Raw genomic sequence first — 18544 nt, 5'->3', positions numbered from 1 at the left:
CGCCCCGTGAAATCATGTTCAGTACAGCAAGCTAATACTAGACAAGCATTTCAGCTGAAGCAGTTCTCATAACTTGCACATAGCTATTGAGAGAAAGCTATGTCAGAAAGCTCCAACGTGAATACAAATTTGAAAACTAAAGCAACTTTATGTTGTGGAGTTCCAGGAAATGATTATCAAATATTCGGCCTTAACCCACTTTCTAGAAACACCTTAGATTTGTTTTAGGGAACAAGCAAATGACTTATAAAAGTTAACAGGTTTTTAAATTCCAGAAACATAACAGAAAAGGAACAAAATCTACCAATTATGTATTTCTGTTTGTTTTTCCTGCAATACTTGAGCGATGAATCATTTAGCACGTAATGAACTGCAGCTCAGGAAGCTGCATCAAAATTGTAAAGGTTGTGCATCTCTTAATACAGTGCTAATAAGTTAGGGCATGATAAAAATCACAGTTTAATATTAGTTTAGTTTTATTTGCTTCTGGGAAAATAATTACTAGCTATAATAGCATAATATAATATATACTTTATTATATATGGTATGGTGGTTTGAATAAAAATGGCTTCCATAGGCTCATAGGGAGTAGCACTAACAGTGGCCTTATCGAAGTAGGTATGACTTTGTTGCAGGAAGAGCATCACTAGGGGTGATTTTGAGTTCTCAAATGCTCATGCAAGATCTAGTGTGACACTGACTTCCTGCTCCCCTCTGATGCAGATGTAGACCATCAGCTCCCTCTCCAGCACCATGTCTGCCGGCATGTTGTCATGCTTCCTATCATAATGACCTCTGAACTGTAAGTCAGCCCCAATTAAATGTTTTCCCTTCTAAGAGCTGTCATGGTCATGGTGTCTCTTCACAACAATAAAACCCTAACTATGAGATATGGAGAAAGAGTGTGTTTTGTGTTTCTATTTGAGTGACTTTTCTTCACATAAAAGGATAAAGGCAAGCTTTGTTCTGCTGTGGAGAGCTGCACATGGGTGAAAATTTGCATCACTAGTTAGTTGAGAACGGTCTCATCCTTACTGTGATCCCTATTCTTTAGAAGTATTTTCACTAATATCTGCTTGCAACTTCAGACCAAAACGCATGGGCATAGATTCTGGCTTCTACAGGAAGTTCCAGGTGCTTGTTTCTGTCATTACATTTTGATGTTGTCCTCATTCTGGACCTTGGCTCGTCTGCCTGGCTCTTTATTTCACACAGAGAATTTTGTTCCTGATGACCTCAAAGTTGGAATCTCAGACCTTTTCCTACCTTCCTTAGTCTCCTCTCTCTTTCTTGTGCTATTTTGACTTGCATTTGTTGTCATTGTTGTTTCTCGAGACAGGGTTTATCTGTGTATAGCCCTCACTGTCCTGGAACTAGCTGTAGATCAGCCTGGCCTCAAACTCAAAGAGATCCACCTGCTACAGTCTCCCAGGTGCTGGGATTAAAGGTGTGCGTCACCACTGCCTGGGTGGCTTGCAATTTTTGATCTAAGTCCTGCCATTTGACTTTCATCTGATATTGAATCTTAGCTAGCATCACCCATTTCAGTGACTGCTGCCAAGAGCCAATTCCTCTCCCAATGTGTGGAGCCGACTCGAAGCTTGCAAATCCCATCAACTTCATTGTAAACTCCCGACTTAACCTAAAAACTTCAGATTTCTACCTGGTCATTTCAGTATCAACATGTTCAAACCTAGCCTATGTCTTTCAAGTGGCTTCCCTTTTCTTTTTCTATCACCAACAAACATTATTTTTCTGTTGTTATTATTGTTCATTTGGACCACTATTATCATACTCTAGGAAGTGATCAGAGGCAAAACCCATCACACTGCATTTAGTCATTTCATTGATGTATCTTTCCTTCCCAGTATAATTCTTCAATAAGCTTTATAAACCTTTGCAAAGCCCTTTCCACCACTCTAATGTCATTGCTCTTAGCAATCCCCCCGCCATGATGCCTGATCCAGACTCCTGAAGTAGGCTGATAACTAGGGCCCTGATTTCATTGCAGTTCACACGTGTAGTAGTTTGGTTCCATGGTGCTGTGATAATCACCGTGACCAAAAGCACGGTGGAAAGGGAAGGGTTTATTCTGCATCCAGATCACCATCTATCACCGAGGAAAGCCAAGGCAGGAAACTCGACAGACCAGGGTCAGGACATGAAGTGGAGACCCCAGAGGATGGCTGCTTACTAACTGCTCTCCCAGATTTTCTCCATTACTTTGTTTACATCGTCCAGGCCCATCCATCTAGGGATGTCACTGTCTGCAGAAATATGGGCCCTCCTACATCTATTAGACATTAATAAAGTGCTTTACAGACATTCCCACAGGCCAATATGACAGAGGTAGTTCCTCAATTGAGGTTCCCCCTTCCCAGGTGACTCTAGCTGTACTAAGTTGACAAAACCTAACGAGCACATTAAATAAGTATTGATCTTTACTTCCTGATGCTTTTATATGGGCAGTATTTTTGTCCGCACCCTTTTCTGTGAACAATGAGCTCTTTCATTTTTCAAGACCCTGCGTAGATACATTTTTCTTCTCATATTATCAAAATTCCTCATCTTTGTATATTAATACCTGATATTAAGAGCTCCATGGTAAGTAATTCTTGTAGGTATAAAGTGTGATTTCCCCCAAGCCAAAAACAAAACAAAAAAGCTGTCTATTTTTCACTGTATAAAAGTTATGAAATGTTTGCTAGGGGAACTGACCCACACAGTCAGGGAACTCTGCCTTCTAGTGGTGGTACACATGAATAAGCAGCACATATTTCCGATACTTGGAAAGGATACTAAAGAATGCACTGAGAATGAACTGCGATTGCAATCATATAGGAGTTACAATCCATTTTCTTGTAGTGAAGCGGCTAACCAAATAGCTTACTACAAAGCTTTAAAGGTTAAAACACAAACCCGAGGTGGTAAATATGTTTTGTTATCGTGTCAAACACCAGCTGGGCACTATGTTCCTATAAGCCCAGTGCAGTTACTATTAATACATTGTTTATGAGGCACGCACATAATAGCTATGTTTTATTTACTGATACATTTTCAAAAGCACTACGTTAGCTCTTTGAATGAGAAGTCCAGCGAAGGCTCACCTCACGTACTTGATCCCTGTGTTGGTGGTGTGGTTTGGGGGAGGTTTAGGAGGTGTGGTTTTGTTGGAGCATTTATGTCATTGGAGGTGTGAGTTTAGAGACTGCTGCCATTTCTGGTTAACTCTCTGCCTGTTGACTGCCATTGAAGATGTGAGCTCTTGGCTTTCTGCTACTCCTGCCATGCAGACACCCGCTGACAAACTGTTCCCACTACATGGACGCTAGCCCTCTGAATGTGGCTACAGTTGCTATGTCTGCACCTGCTGCCATACTGTCCCCATACATAGACTCCTCTGGAACTGTGAACACAAATCAGCTCTTTCTTCTGTAAGTTGCCTTAGTTAAAGTCCTTTTATCATAGCAACAGAAGAGTCACTAGTACAGCTACTTAGCGGGTTTTTAATTTTAATCATGTATGTGTGTGAGTGTGTGTGTGTATGCGTGTGTGTTTGTGTGTGTGTGTGTGTGTGTGAGAGAGAGAGAGAGAGAGAGAGAGAGAGAGGAGAGAGAGAGAGAGAGAGAGAGAGAGGGAGAGAGAGAGAGAGAACATGAGTAAGGGTACCCTTAGGGGCTAGAAGAGGTCATCACATACCCCAGAGCTGGAGTTAGGGGTGTCTGTCAGTTTCATTATGAATGTTGAGAACTGAACTTGGGTCCTCTGCAGAAGCAACAACAACCTTTAACTACAGCCCTGTAATTTAGCCTTACTTCCAATATTAAAGGCAAAATATGTCCTGTCATAACATACCAGATTGCGTTGTACAATGTATTTCTTGGTCCTTATTCCATGTATTTTGATTTTACTTCATTTAATGTCATACTGGTAAATGGGGTTTATCTCCTACACCTTTCTGAAGGGCACAACTTAATCCCTTCGTTGTCCGTCATAAAAATGCATGTCATGGCTAATCAGCATTAATCAACAGGAGGGAAAATGTCATGGTGAGATTTTTTTCCCACATATTTGCACCTCAGAATCTATCTCCATCTGTATAAAACACTAATAGTTCATTACCCACAAATGTCATCAATTCACATCAGCAGATTATTACACAGTTTTCACTTAGCAATGAAAAGAAATGATAAAAATCAAATGCTAACTGTTAGTGCTTAAAATAAAAATAATGAAGTAGAGCAATTTTTAAGACTAAATACTATGAGTATAAGACATCCAAACCTACACGGAATCTGCAGTCTTATTTTTAGTCCTGATTTTCATATATTTCTCTCCCCATCTTCATCTTTTCATAACTTCATCAAGGGAGGATGCCACATCTCTGCCTATTGCCTTTGAGGTTGCCATGCATCTTGCTTTGTCCAGTGATAGATGGGCTAAAGTCACATCCTTGTTTCCACTGTAGGCCATGATTATTGAACTTTTTCATTTATATCTTTGTGCTTCTCAAATCAGCGTGAAAAGAACATTCTGTAGCAAGGTTCTCAACCTTCCTGCTGCCCTCTTTTAATACAGTTCCTCATTTTGTGGAGACCCCAACTGTAAAATTATATTTGTTGCTACTTCATAACTATAATTTTGCTTCTGTTATGAATCATGATGTACATATCCAATATGCAGGATATCTGACACGCGACCCCTGTGAAAGAGTCCTTTTACCCCCTGAAGGGGTCGTGACCTATACATTGAGAACCATTGTCCTAAAGCTATTCCACTGGTCTAAGAAAGACAATCAAGAAAAATAAGTTTCTGCTTATTCTCTTATTCTGCTCTGACTCACATTTATATTTGTCAATCCCATCTTACTTGCTCTCTCAGACCCAGACATTGAGTATTTGACTCTGAAATGTTGCTGTTTTCAGCCTATCATTTTTACATCACTAACCTCACATCCACATTCTGCTATTCTTATGTGCTGTGATAAAAGCACAATTAGTTCCTAAATGGAAAGTGTGAGGCACAGTACTAGTTAGGGATTAGTATTAGTTAGGAAGTACCAGGCACAGATTGAGTTTGCATTTCTTTTCCCAAGCTTCAACTAAGAGCCTTGGAAAAAGGGAAGAGGGAAAATCTGGGAGAATCCTTCAATGGTGCTGATATGTAGAGCCCAAATTTCTTTTGATATTAATAGCTCTGCAACACTGTATACTTTCCCAAATATTCCTCTGATTAAAGAAAATTCCTTCAGCTTGTTAGAAAAAAGAGAGAAATAAACATTGCTTTCCTAAACTTCATCTACTGGTTTGTTTTTCCTTCAGTAAAACATCTTGGTCCTTGTCCTCTACCAAAATAAAACATATGTTTGCCACTGCTGGGTGAAGCACAAGAAACAGCTCCTAAATATCAGGCATTCTGCAGTCCGGCTGCCACAGAAGGAAGGGTGGGTACAGGGGAAGAGCCCCAGAAATCTCCCTAAGAGCACAGTCTGGGAGATGAACACTGTAACGCACTCTCCCGTTGGCATAACACACTAATTCAACTGCCATGTTACTACTGAACTGTCCTGATGCTGTGGCATCATCTGCACTAACAACTGTAACATTGTCTTCATTTAAAAATATTTACTGAATATGTAGTTATTTATTTCTCAATAGTTTAATTGTAATCTGTAACTGAATTATTATCTCCTGAATTTTTCAACAATTTTTTTAAAATTAGAATCTCTAGTTCATTCCAACCTAAAACTACTGAAAAACAACAACAAAAACAACCAAAGGCAGAACTTGCATTGCAGTAACAACTCACTAACATTAATGCAACTCTAAGATGTCCAGCATGCATTATAATATGTCATACACTGTATATTTTTAGTTATAATACTGTAAAATGGAGTTCCAAGAGCTATTTAAAATGATTTCATTTTCTAAGGAAATTTATCTTGAGTTCTGCTAAATACACTATACTTATAAGAAATATGACCACAAACAATCAACATTCAGAGAAAAGCATTTTACTTTCTATGAAAGTCAGTTTGATTCAGCAGAAAAATCTAACAAGCTGTTTTACTTTTTATTAAGGGTATATTTCCCTGTCTAAAACACATCCTTGATCTCACTATTTCATAAAACTCAAGAAAACTGCAGGCTTTTTCTAACGCTATTGAAACACACTTATTTTCATCTGCCTAGCTGTGTAAGATGATATTTTTGTTGACAGTATTTCTGTCATGTGCATCTGACTTTATTTCCAATGACACAAACACCTGTATCTACAATAAGTAACACCAACTACTTCAGAGACCGGACAGAAGTTCAGAATAGAAGGTGGAGGGGTACCTTATGTAGTCAAAAAGGCTATACAAAAAAAAAAGAGAAAAGTTTAAACTTTAAAGTAAGCATTCTATCCCCACATCTAAGATGAAATGGCAAAAATGCAAGAGATGGTGCAGCGTGGGAAGGGCCAAATGGTGGGGCTAAGAAGATGTCAAATTGTAGAGTTCATGACACAGAATATGAATGGTACTGCATATGTGATTGGAGGTCTTTGAACCATTTTAAGCACACTGACAATCAGAGGTGGAGGTTGATAAATATCATCCTAATACTATACAGATGGGGAACATCACAGCAAGACACGAGCTACAGAGACAATGACAAGGTTCTAAACTAACAGCTAAGGGAAAGCGAGGGATAAGGAAGACTCAAAGAAGGTTCTAGATGTCTGCCATCTAATCGGGAGATCATATAAGGGGTAAAGCTTTATTAAGATAGAGTGTCAGCTTACTGACACTGTAGTGGGTTCCCAAGTGAATCAACTCATAAACTGGGTTTATTTCATTCACAGTTTTAGTGCTGTTGTGATTGCTCAGCCCTGTTGCTTTCCTGTTATGGAAAAGCAAAGCAGCTGGGTAGAAGCATGTGCCAAGCAAAACAATGTACCCCATGAGCATGAGACCAGATCGACAGGAATAGGGGGCTGGAGTCTCACTGTTCCCTCAAATCAAGACCCTAACAATCTGAAGATGTTACTGTGTCCCCACTTGGAAGGATTCCACCTCCTCTCAACAATGCCACATTGGTGACAGAGTCTTCCCCATACAGACCTTTGGGGTCGTCCAAGCTCCCACCTACATCAGATATATTGAATGCAGAGAGTAGATGGGATATCAGATGGCAAAGATTAGAACGAATTCAAAAATGGAGGCTTAAATCCAAAAACATGGAGAACAGTGAGAGATAAACATTTTTACATATAATTTTGAACTCTTCCACTGGCTAAAGAATAAGTATAGGAAATGATACAAAGGATGGAAGGTTGAATGAAAGAAGTGATTAAAGAAATTAAAACATTTAAACAAAATACTGAGTCAAAGATTAGTATTTGAGAGGGTACATATTTCCAAGAGACAAAATAAGATTATAATTTAAACATTTGCTTTATATTCAGGGATTAAAAGGAAAGCAGTTGTTAAACATAGTTGTTTATGTCTAGAGTTCCACAACTAGGGAGTCTTGGGCAAGAGAACCTCTTCTTTTGGGGTCTATAATGAGTTGAAATCTAGCCAAATTCTATGATTATAGATTTATTTATATGAACTGTCATTTTTACTTACAATATTATGAGTAAAAACACACATTCACAAATAGTATCACCTCAGTCAAAATAATATCTCAGGGCTACATTATAATCTATGAGGAATTCTCACAAAAAATAAGCTGAACTATGGATATCATAGCTGCTTTTTGAAAGGTAATATGAATATATTAATAACTGATAATGCTGATAGAAATTCAACAACCTTAATCCCAAAAAGAATGCATAAATTTAATTGCCACTAATTCATTATATGGCCCCAATTTAGGAAAAAAATAAGCAGAAGGAAAAAAAAGGGCTGGGGGAATTCAGTGGGTAAAACACTTACCACACAAGGGTGAAGACTTAAGATCAAATCCCTAGAGCCCATGGGAAACTGGGTGCAAGAGCATGTTCTGTAATCTCAGAGCTTCTACTGGGAAGTTGGGGGCAGAGAGTGACGAAACCCAGGAACTCCTAAGTCAACTAAGTCAACCTTCTGTATGCACCTCTCACCAACAAATGAAGGTTTTGTCTCAAGCCTGACCTCCACATGTGCTTCATGACAGGTGTGTATACACACACACACACACACACACACACACACACACACTCGCCTGCACTCACCCGCATGGATGCATGCACACAACATGAAAGTAATATTGAAATGTTCTACTATGGGAATAAAGAAGAGTAATGGGAAGAAGGAAGAGGCAAAAAAGAGGCATAGGTTAGAACTAATTCAAAAAAAACACTCAAAATACATTGTGTGTGTGTATGTGTTAATATATATGATGTATATTTGTATTAAATGCCCTTATGTAACCAAGCACCATTCATAGTGGATATCACCCATGGAAATATACAAACAAACAAATAAATATAAATATATTGTTTTCCAGCTGCACACACACACACACACACACACACACACACACACACACACGTTAACATATCCAGTAGTAGCAGTTCATTTTTCACAGTCTTCTGAGCTTAAAAAGATATTTTTAAGTGTTTCATACAATCGGAGAAAATTCATGGTGGCATCATTTCTCTCTGTTTTACTGATTTTAAAATTCAGAAATAGAGCTGGCCCTGTGGTTCAGGCTTGTAACCTGAGCTACTTGGGGTTAGGCATAAGAATCTCAATTTTGAGGCCTGCCTTAGGTTACAGAAAAGTTCAAAGCCAGCCTAGGTGATTAGTGAGACCCTATCACAAAGCAAAAGACAAAAAGAGCTAGTATGCATTACAGAGGCAGCATGCTTGTCTAATCATGTATGAACCCAATCACTACTGTTGAAACAAAACAAGTGGAAAAGCGGAAAAGAAAAGAAAACAAATCTAAAACCAGAGTCACAACAATTATATATTTAGCTGAGGAGCCATTATGGTCTCATTATTTTATAGGGTACATATCATTCATCTATAAAGAAAAAATACTGAAAGAAATCTTATAAATACAACAATTTAGAAAACCAATTGCACATAGTATCTTGCTAAAAGTATTAGACCAAAAATTCTAGACTTCTAAATATTAAGAAAAACAAAAATCTGTAATGTTGAATGACTTCTAATTTTTAAAATAGATTGAGCAGAAAATTTGGACAAGATCACGAGGATCACGAAAACAGCAGCTTTTGAGAGAAGATGAATGGCCACAGAGTTAGTTGTGAACGCTTACATATTAGACTTTGCTTCCTCAGACAATGAGATTTAGGGAAAGAAGAGAAAAAGTAATAATTTATAATAACTTAGCATTTAACATATATAACCATTAGATAAGCATTTTTATTCTGAGGTAGATACTGATACAGACTATTAATGAATTTTGATTCAAGGTTACCTTTGCAACTTAAAAGCAAATACAAAATAACAAATAATTTAAAAATTTGAAATTTTATGTAATAATATGCCATTAAATTAATGCAAACATTTCAATAAAGTATATTAATATACAAAGAGGTATTAGGAATAAATGATGTGGGAAAACGCCTGCAGGTAGTTTAAATAGAATATTATGAAAATAACTACATTCATATATAGGTATGTGCACATACACTAAAACTAAAATTAAAATAATTAGCAATTTCTGAGTGATAAAATTTGGGAGAATAGTCCAACTATTTATGATTTATTGCTTGGTGAAATATTTTAAAATCACAAAAAATTAGAAGGAGTAATTTTAATTATTCTTTGGGCTCACAAAAATCAAATCTTCTTATTCCTGGTATTTATAATTCAAAATAACTACTATTCTCATGGTGACACTTTAATAAACAATATTTTATAATTCTCTAAATCAGTTTATTACCATATGTGTTTCTCCTATGTCTGACACCTCAATTAACTTAGAAATATTCTACAAATGCAGGTATCTGGATCACATGTTTAATTTCACTGAGTCAGAATTGCTGGGTCATGGCAACGTATACTCACATGATTTATTTGATTAGCAAAGCAAGAGAACAAGGTCAATAATAGAGATAATTTACCAGGAAAGGTACATCTAGTATGTTGTGAGAACAAGGATTAATTTCTTAAATTCCTGTCATTCTTGAGTTTATGCTCAACACAACATTTTATGTAAAGATTCTTGGTGTATGTCATTCATAACGTTCTTAAAAGCTTAGAGGATAAAAATAGGTCACAATAAGTACAGTATTAGTCTACTTTGAAATCCTGGATTAGGGGGTGAAGAGAAAAGGTTAAGATTCTTAAATGGTTTTAGCTTGAACTTACAAACTGACTACTCATACCTGTGTAAGTTTCAGTTTGTCAACACAGCCAGGAGTTTGTGTGTAAGGTCTAATAATAGGTATAACCCAGAAAAGGAAGACACTGATTCAAACAGGGAGAATTGTGGATGAGTTGTCTTCACCGTGCACCTAAATACAATTATTATTATGTAGTGTATAAATGTGTGCTTATATGTGTGGAGTTGCATGTATGTATGTGGGTACCAGAAGACAGTCTTGGCTCATCCTCAGGACTGATGTTTAACTCTTTTGGATAAAGTCTCTCATTGTCCTGGAGTTCCCTAATTAAGCTAAAGTGTATGGTCAGTGAGTCACAGAGATCCTCCTGTGTCTACCTTAACAGTACTTGTGGCTAGCTTAAAAAATAAATCTGGGGAGCCTGTTAGAAATTCTGACTTAGCAGATATGTGACCTGCTGATTTATTGTTTATCAAGCACTCAGGAAAGCTAATGCTGCTGTCTTAGTAAATGGGTTATAGATGCCATTTAGTACCAAAGCAGATGACAAGCCTAGACTTTAAATTTTTAACTGAGGGTAGCCATAATCTATGCTTTAGATATAACTTCACAAAGCATTTTAATTCTACTATTCTTAATGACTAATTGTAAGTGTGTTAGCTATGTAAATTTCTGTACTGAGGGGTGCATTGGGTTGAAGGACCATATTGTAGTCACAAAAGACTTCCATGCGAAACTTTGATCGCATTAATTTATAAGCAAATCAACAAGTTACAATAATTGTGAAAGGGGAGCTTTTAACTAGCATTTTAAGTAAACATTTTTATGTGATGAGATCAAATATGTATACTGTTTGTTAGATACAACCATTATTTTAGGAAATATAAGTGATTTAAATCTTAACTATTCAAACTGGGTCAGCACTGGAATAATTACAATGAGAAAATAATATTGGAAGTACACATTGCAACTCTTGAGAGGGAATGAAGAATGCTAGGAACCCAAAGCCTGAGGGGTTCAAGACCAGGCTTCCATTGCTAAATTTAAGAGCCAGTCTTTGGTCCTCACCCATGGAATAAGCATGTTCTAGGAATCCTTGCATCTTAAATTCTGAAATGATCCTTCAAATCTGTTATCATATTTGCATCTAAGAAAAATATAAGCTATTTATATATTTAAAATATAAATATAAAGGGTGGGGTGGCTTGTGCCTGTAAACCCAACACTCTAGAGGAGGATTGCTACAAGTTGCAGGCCAGCTGGGGCTCCAGAGTAAGATGAAGGCCAGTCTGGTCTCCAGAGTGAGTTGCAGGCCATTTTTACTGACGATGTGAGAGTCTATCTCTAAACAAAACAAACAAAACACTCCATAATTACATTTTTATTGGGATTTACTCAAATATATATTGAAAAACAAGGAATTAAATGTAAGCTATTACTAAGCAATTACTCAATTTTCAAGACTCTACATGCAGATATTTTATAAGAAAATGAAAGCCATTTTATACCACATTTAACATGAGTGTTCTGGATAATAAGAATTACTTCCCGTTTTCCAATTGCAAAGTGACTTTTCTGCATGTTATAATATGACATGTAGCTTATTATATACGAAATTTCCTGGAAAATTAACAATGTTAATAATTAAAGGTGCCAAGAATTTGAAATGGGTAAACAGTAAACCTGTGTTCAAGGAAAGCTCCTTAAGGAACTCCGCTTTGAACTCCCCATCTCCCAGCATCTGAATCTATGAAACAATCACTAGATGTTCTAACATCTTATGGATATCTCTTCTGCCAGGATTACCTGCACATGAAATTTATCCGACAACCCTGACAAAGCAAATGATACTGATGAACTCTCTCCTACAGTTGAAGATTTGTATGACTGCCAGTCTCTGTGTTGCTGGGTTTTATCAGCTGGAGTGCAGAACTCCAGGAATTTGGAGATAACCTAACATGGCGTACTCTAAGTAACTGTAAGGTTTTGAAAGCCACATCTCTCATTGCAAAGAGAAGCACTATCTCACAGAGCTACTGGTAGGACTGCATGGAAAGGACCGGCTGTGACTCCGAATTCAGACTGTCCCTTCGCCCTTCTTTTTGGCAAAATCCAGCAAATTTTTAAATGGCTGGATTTCTCTTCGATATTTCTAAACATGACCATGGGATTTTCTTTCTCCAGTTTTGTTTCCATCCAGCTTCAGCCAGCTGCTTGAGAGTTCTTTCCTCCACCTGGATTGAAGCCTTGGGTAAATAAGAGCTTTTCAAATCCTGGCCTCTAGGAGGCTTCATTTCTCTCAGTCTTGGCATCCGGGGTGACGACAGGAGGCAGGGGGAAGCAGTATGACATGGTTCTGGGCAAGCCTGGCACATGGGGTCACTTACCTCACAGGGGATAACAGTTCTCAGCTCCTGATCTGTGACCTTTGACCCTGAAGATGAGAGCTCTCTGAAACTTCTCTAGTGATCAACACCTGCAGGTTCTATTCCTCCAGCACTGGCTACTCTCGAACTTTCAACTGAGCTTTCGATTATCAGTGGTTGCTGCCAGAACTAAAGATATCTGCCTTGGTCTCAAAACAGTTGGAAGTCAGAGCACCCAGGGGGTTGTTCAGGAACTAGAGTATCAAGTGTGGTTAAGATCAGTCAGGCATGGGCTTCCCCTCCACACCAACAATAAGATCCATGGAGTGGATATTTGTGCCATCCCTGCGGGCTTCATCCTGCCTTCTCTTTAGCAGTCAAGCAGTGACTGCTGGCATGCTGTGCTAGGAAGCTGTCCCTGGGGCTAGAGGGTTCAGTGTTATGGAGACCTTGCTTGATGCCAGACAGGCAGCACTACATGACTTTAATAGACTTAACAGAGACTAAATGATGCTTTACAGCTTCACAGCACCCAAGGAGTGGTGGGTCCTTCTTGGAACTCTTAAATAATGCCAGATGAGAAATCAGTTTTCCTCTGGGTTTTGTTTCTATAGCAGAATCTCTATGGGAATTTCAAAATTCTCCTTAGGCATTTGTATGTAATTGCTTGCTCTCAGATCTCAAAGGTCTAGTCTCATTAACGGTGGAAGAATAATGGCTACAATATGATCAAAGGGCAGATATTAACACCGTATAGTCGTAGGTGCTGGACGTGTCACCTGCAATTGAACATGCCTCTAATACAAATGAAGGAGCATGATTAATAAGTTCATAAGAAATCCCTCCTTATCTCCTAATAAGGTTTACTATTCTAGTTGGGGGGGTGATAGCAAACGCCTTTAATCCAGGCCTTCAGGAGGCAGAGACAGGTGGATCTCTGTGAATTTGAGGCCAGCATGGTCTGCTGAGCAAGTCCCAGAACAGGCTCCAAAGCTACAAAAACAAACAAAAAATTCTGCATAGGCCATCCATCTATGAAGATACTGAAAGTCACGTAACTAACATTTCCGTCTTCCATGCAGAGACACAGCATCACCATGAATGACCAACTAAACTGGTTATTCAAATAATAATAACTACTGATATTCTTTCTGTATATATCAGACTTTAACTAAATCAGGAATATGGGAAGAAAATGCTAATCCTTCAGATTAATGGAATTTTCATTTTAGTCTTCATTACAATGCTTCAGAAAATTAAGTTAAGTTAGAGAATTTATACATCTTATTAGCAATGTCACAGTAACCATTTATGTTGAATTGTATGGCTCAGCAAGTTAAAAGAAAAAAAACATACAGGCAAACAAACATGAAACATGTTATATTCTTCTCAGAGTGGTTCACAGAACACTCTTGGCTCATCTCTGCTCAGACTAAGGGCTTCAAAGTCACTTACAGAAAACAATAATAAAATCAGTCTATCTCTAATCATCTTAGAGAAGATCAACCTGAAAAATGAATTTTAAGCTAATTCATTTATAGCTTTCTATGCATAAGATTATTACATATTGTGACCAAAGTGTGACTTAAGAATTCCAATATATCAATTTTAAATTATAAAATTAAAAAGAATGAGAATTTTTAAAGTCAATTATATGTAATATTTCCCCCAGATGTCTATGATTCTTTAAAATTTCTTTTAACATCAACATAAGAGGATACTGGATCAATATAAATTAAAAATCCAACTAGTCTTGATATGTGTGTGCTTGTGTGTGCTTATGTATGTATGTTTATAGAGCACACTCAGAAACATGTTCTTCCTTTTATGGGTTTCTTCTGAAATAGATCATTAGTTGATTTCAATTTAGAAAGCTTCCTAAGCACTCTTAATTTAATGTACCCAAACTACCATGCGTTGGATCTAATCTACATGGGAAGTAGAAAAAGACTAGATCTCCTGAGTAAAATGGGAGCGTAGGGATCATGGTAGAGGGTCGAAGGGGAGGAGGAGGAAAAGAGGAGGCAGAGAAAAATATACAGCTCAATCAAAACAACAAAAGACTACCATGTTTCACATCAATCCATAGATAATCCATTAAAGCAAGATTTCCTCATTTTCTGAAATTGACAACTTTTCAGAGTCACGTAAGTTAATCAGACAATCTCAGAATCCTGCCTTCCAACATAAAACTATAATCAGGTGCCTGGCAGATTCAGGTAGCTGTAGTAGCACCTCGGAGAACAGAGGAATACTCTTTCCATACATGTTACAGTCTCTAATATGACAGTGTTAGGTTCTCCCTATGCAAAATAATGATAAGACAATCGATGAGCCAACAAATATGTAGACTATTTTCATCCTTGTTGAGTTCAAGCTTTTAAATCCTCATAAATTTTGTTGCACGTGGTTGCTTTTGATTATTGCAAGCCAGAAATGATATTATAATGCTAAAACTGACAATTACAATTTAATATTATTGATTTTTAAATTGAGTATTTCATGTCTCTTAAGCAATAAATGTGTGTGTTCTCAGTTTTCTTTGGAGGAGAGTTATTTTTGAGTAAACTAGAAATATAACATATCTTCAAATCTATTTTAAAAACATTTATGTGAAATAAATGTGACTTGTGTTTGATATATGTGCCAACTTCTCTGTGTATTTCATTCTAATTGATTTTAAACAGCATCATTTTTGCTACTATGAATACCTTGATGCAAAAAAATGGATATATGTGGAACAAGAGAAGAAAGTATTTTCATGATTTCCTCAATATGCAATAATCTTTCCTCAGGTTTAGTATTGCCCATTTATTATAGCAAAGTTCTTTTCCGAAGTTTTCATGGTACAACCATTTCAAAGAGAGAAGGTAATCTATGCAAGGTGTGTCTGGCTCATTATCAGAGTAACATTCTAGGCTCGAGACATCGGTATGCTTACCCTTAGAAATAAAATCAGTGTGTCTAGAAACAACCTCAACTTCCATGCAGAAGTTCACTTACATGACTGGAGTTCTTACTGTGCCTTCTAATACTCGGGTGGATGGCTGTAAAACTCTGGGGATTAGCCCGTTAAGCACCACAGTTTGCACAGCGCTGTAGGAGGCACAGAGCCCGAGTCAGGGACCTCAGAGTGCTGGCTTCTGAGCAGAAGCCAATTCCTTCAAGCCTCACCCTCTTCCACCGGGGGCTGACCGGAGTCGCATACTTTGTCACCCCATCGGGACCCTTACCTGGAGGAGACAGCAGCTGCAAGTGTGGGCAACTGGACAATGGCAGGTGCTGAAGCAGGAATGGCCAGAGGGAACGCCCCTGCCCGCGCACCTGCCACGCCCTCCTTGCCACCCTCTCAGCTCTCAGGGGCGGGACGACCCTGAGCATCCCAGATCCTGTGGAGGATTCCGCCCACCCTCCACTGTGCAGGGTGGGGCCGACAGCACTCTGGCTCCCGCCCCCGAATAGCACGTGATAAGCATGCTCGCGTCTGATTGGAGCTCCTGGGGCGGAGAGGCGGAAATCTCTGGTGACCTCTGGAAACCAGGCTGAGAGCGAGTTGGTTACCTAGCAACGGAGCTGCTGTTCAGAAGATGCAATTCCTAAGCACTGGGGCAAAGCTTCAAGCAAAGCCTGTGCGATGAGGTTTTAAAAGGTAGGGAAGAAGGACTGTAACCCACCAACGTTGTCACCAACTAATATTCCACATAATTTATATTGTATATAAAAATGGATCGAGTGAACAAGAAACAAGGCACCTGGTTTTTACATTAGTCTTGAACCATTGCTTGGAATGTGAGTGTAGAGTGCTCTCTGTCCCGCACTTCCTACTATCTGATTGGTTCAAGAGGTCCCATGGACCATATCTGAGAATGAGATTGTTTTGATTAGCCCAGCTGCGTGCAGTTAATATGTGTCCATACAGTGAGCAAAATATATTTCCCCCGTGGACTCTTGTGGGATGCAAATGCTTGCTTTTGTTACTCATGTAATTAGGGTCTACATATTTCTGAAATAGCTTCTTTAATTAGGTCCTTTAGTCAACACATTAGAGGAAATAGGCCTTCATGTACTTGAAAATGACCTTATAAAGCACAGTATTCGCTACAAAGGGAGAAAGCAGATGTTCAGAATCAATGTGAGTGGCCATGGCAGAGGAACATTGCTGCAGGCTGCTGCAAATAGTGTGTTCCACCGTGGAAATAGTTAGCAAACTTTTTGTAGCCACAGAACAAAAATCACAAATCAACGCATTTGTCAGATGCGTTGTTGGGAACGTCAGATAAGCAGGTTACACAAAGCTGAGAAATGTTATCTAGAGACATGATTAGCCTTTGGTTAAGAGAAGCTAGTGGTCTGCTCATTTAATGTATTCAAAAAGTTTTACATAATAATGAAAGGGATTTTATATCAGATGCCGAACAATGAGCAGCTACTAAAGGGAGTAAGGTGGTTCCAAATAATTTTGGTTATGCATCTTTTCCCAACTCTCTAAAATCATGAGACTTCTAATTAGTTAACCAGTCTACAGAGTTTTCTACATAGCTATGAATTTTTTCAGAGGAACTCAGCTCACAGAATGCAATTCATTGCAACATTTAGAGCTTCAATCACATGCCAAGTTCTGAATAATCATCTAACCTTACAAGATAAATTGTTGGGAAATAATTTCTATTCACCTTCATAATACATTTTCCTGTTATTTTCTTCCAACACATTCCCTAGAGATACTGTCCTCTTGGGACCACTTATGCTATATTTGTATATCAAAATTTGCTTGAAAGTAGGCTCTCCCTGTAGAAAATGAATTTGTAAAAGTTGATATTGTTTCTTACAACTGTTTGCCCTACATCATAACGAAGTAACTAGTAATATGAGGTCGACAGTGTTTGATGAAAAAAACGAGGGGCTGAAAGCTAAATGGCACACAATATACCTGAAAATGATAGGAATTACTGCATAGATAATTATGCGTTAAACTCTAAATGTAGTTATACAATGATGCTATGAGTTGATTTTAGCAGAAAGAGTTTTGGAGAAAAGTTTCTCTCAGATTATTCAGGAAACAGAAACAAATAGGATTTAATTAGAAAGCAAAGGAGATGGGCAAATTGTAATAAGGACAGCACTGGGAAAGGACACCATGAATTTAGTTAATGTTGTTTGTCTTGCTTGTCTTCTTTGTGTGAGGTAAGGGTTGCTATCCACAGATATAAAAGGGTCTAGGGATGGTGGAAGGAGAGACGAAGCTAGAAAAATAAGAAAACCAAATTAGGAGAGATACAGAAATCAGTAATAGATCAAACATTAATGCCTGGCGGCCAAGAGAATCCAATAGTTTTAGTTAGGATTTCTTTTGCTGTGAAGAGACACCAAATGATTTTAATATATATAATTGGAGAAGGCTTACATTTTCAGAGGTTTTGGGCTTTGTCCATTATCATCATGGCAGGAAGAATGGCAGTGTCCAATTAGACATGGTGCTGGCCTGGAGGAGCTGAAAATTTTACATTTTGATCTGTAGGTAACAGGAAGTAGACTAAGCCTAGTTTGAGCAAAGGAGATCTCAAAGTCCACCCCCACAGTGGCACACTTCCTCCAACAAGGCCAACCTACTCCAACAAGGCCACACCTTCTAATAGTGACAATCTCTGAGCGTATGTGGGTCAATTACATTCAAATTACATCATTAAAAATTGAGTTTTTTTCTTAAGGAATAATATCTTGCATATAAGGACCTAGAGGAATAAAAGACATGCTTGATTAAGGAGACAAAAAAGACATTTTGGTTGTCTGGGCTATATTACAATGAAAAGAAGAGTGACAATGACATTCCTATGAAGAAATGCTACAAGAATTGGCTTATCTTCCAAGTAGAGAGATGAGTGCTTGAT

At 38.0% G+C, this 18544-nt stretch overlaps 1 protein-coding gene across 1 annotated transcript in view; it reads right to left on the bottom strand.

Annotated features, from left to right (window-relative positions):
- Nucleotides 1–16054, bottom strand: part of Wdr17 (WD repeat domain 17) — an 80208-nt gene extending 64154 nt beyond the window's left edge. The window contains exon 1 of the mRNA XM_048455767.3: nt 15890–16054. The gene's annotated coding sequence lies outside the window, so the exon portion shown is untranslated. The remainder of the gene's footprint in view (nt 1–15889) is intronic.
- Between the last annotated feature and the right edge of the window lie 2490 nt (nt 16055–18544).

This window comes from Myodes glareolus, chromosome 23 (genome assembly GCF_982192425.1).
Source record: "Myodes glareolus chromosome 23, mMyoGla1.1, whole genome shotgun sequence".
NCBI lineage: Eukaryota > Metazoa > Chordata > Mammalia > Rodentia > Cricetidae > Myodes > Myodes glareolus.
The sequence above is the reverse complement of the archived record's forward strand: the minus strand, read 5'-3'. Positions and strand labels throughout refer to the sequence as shown.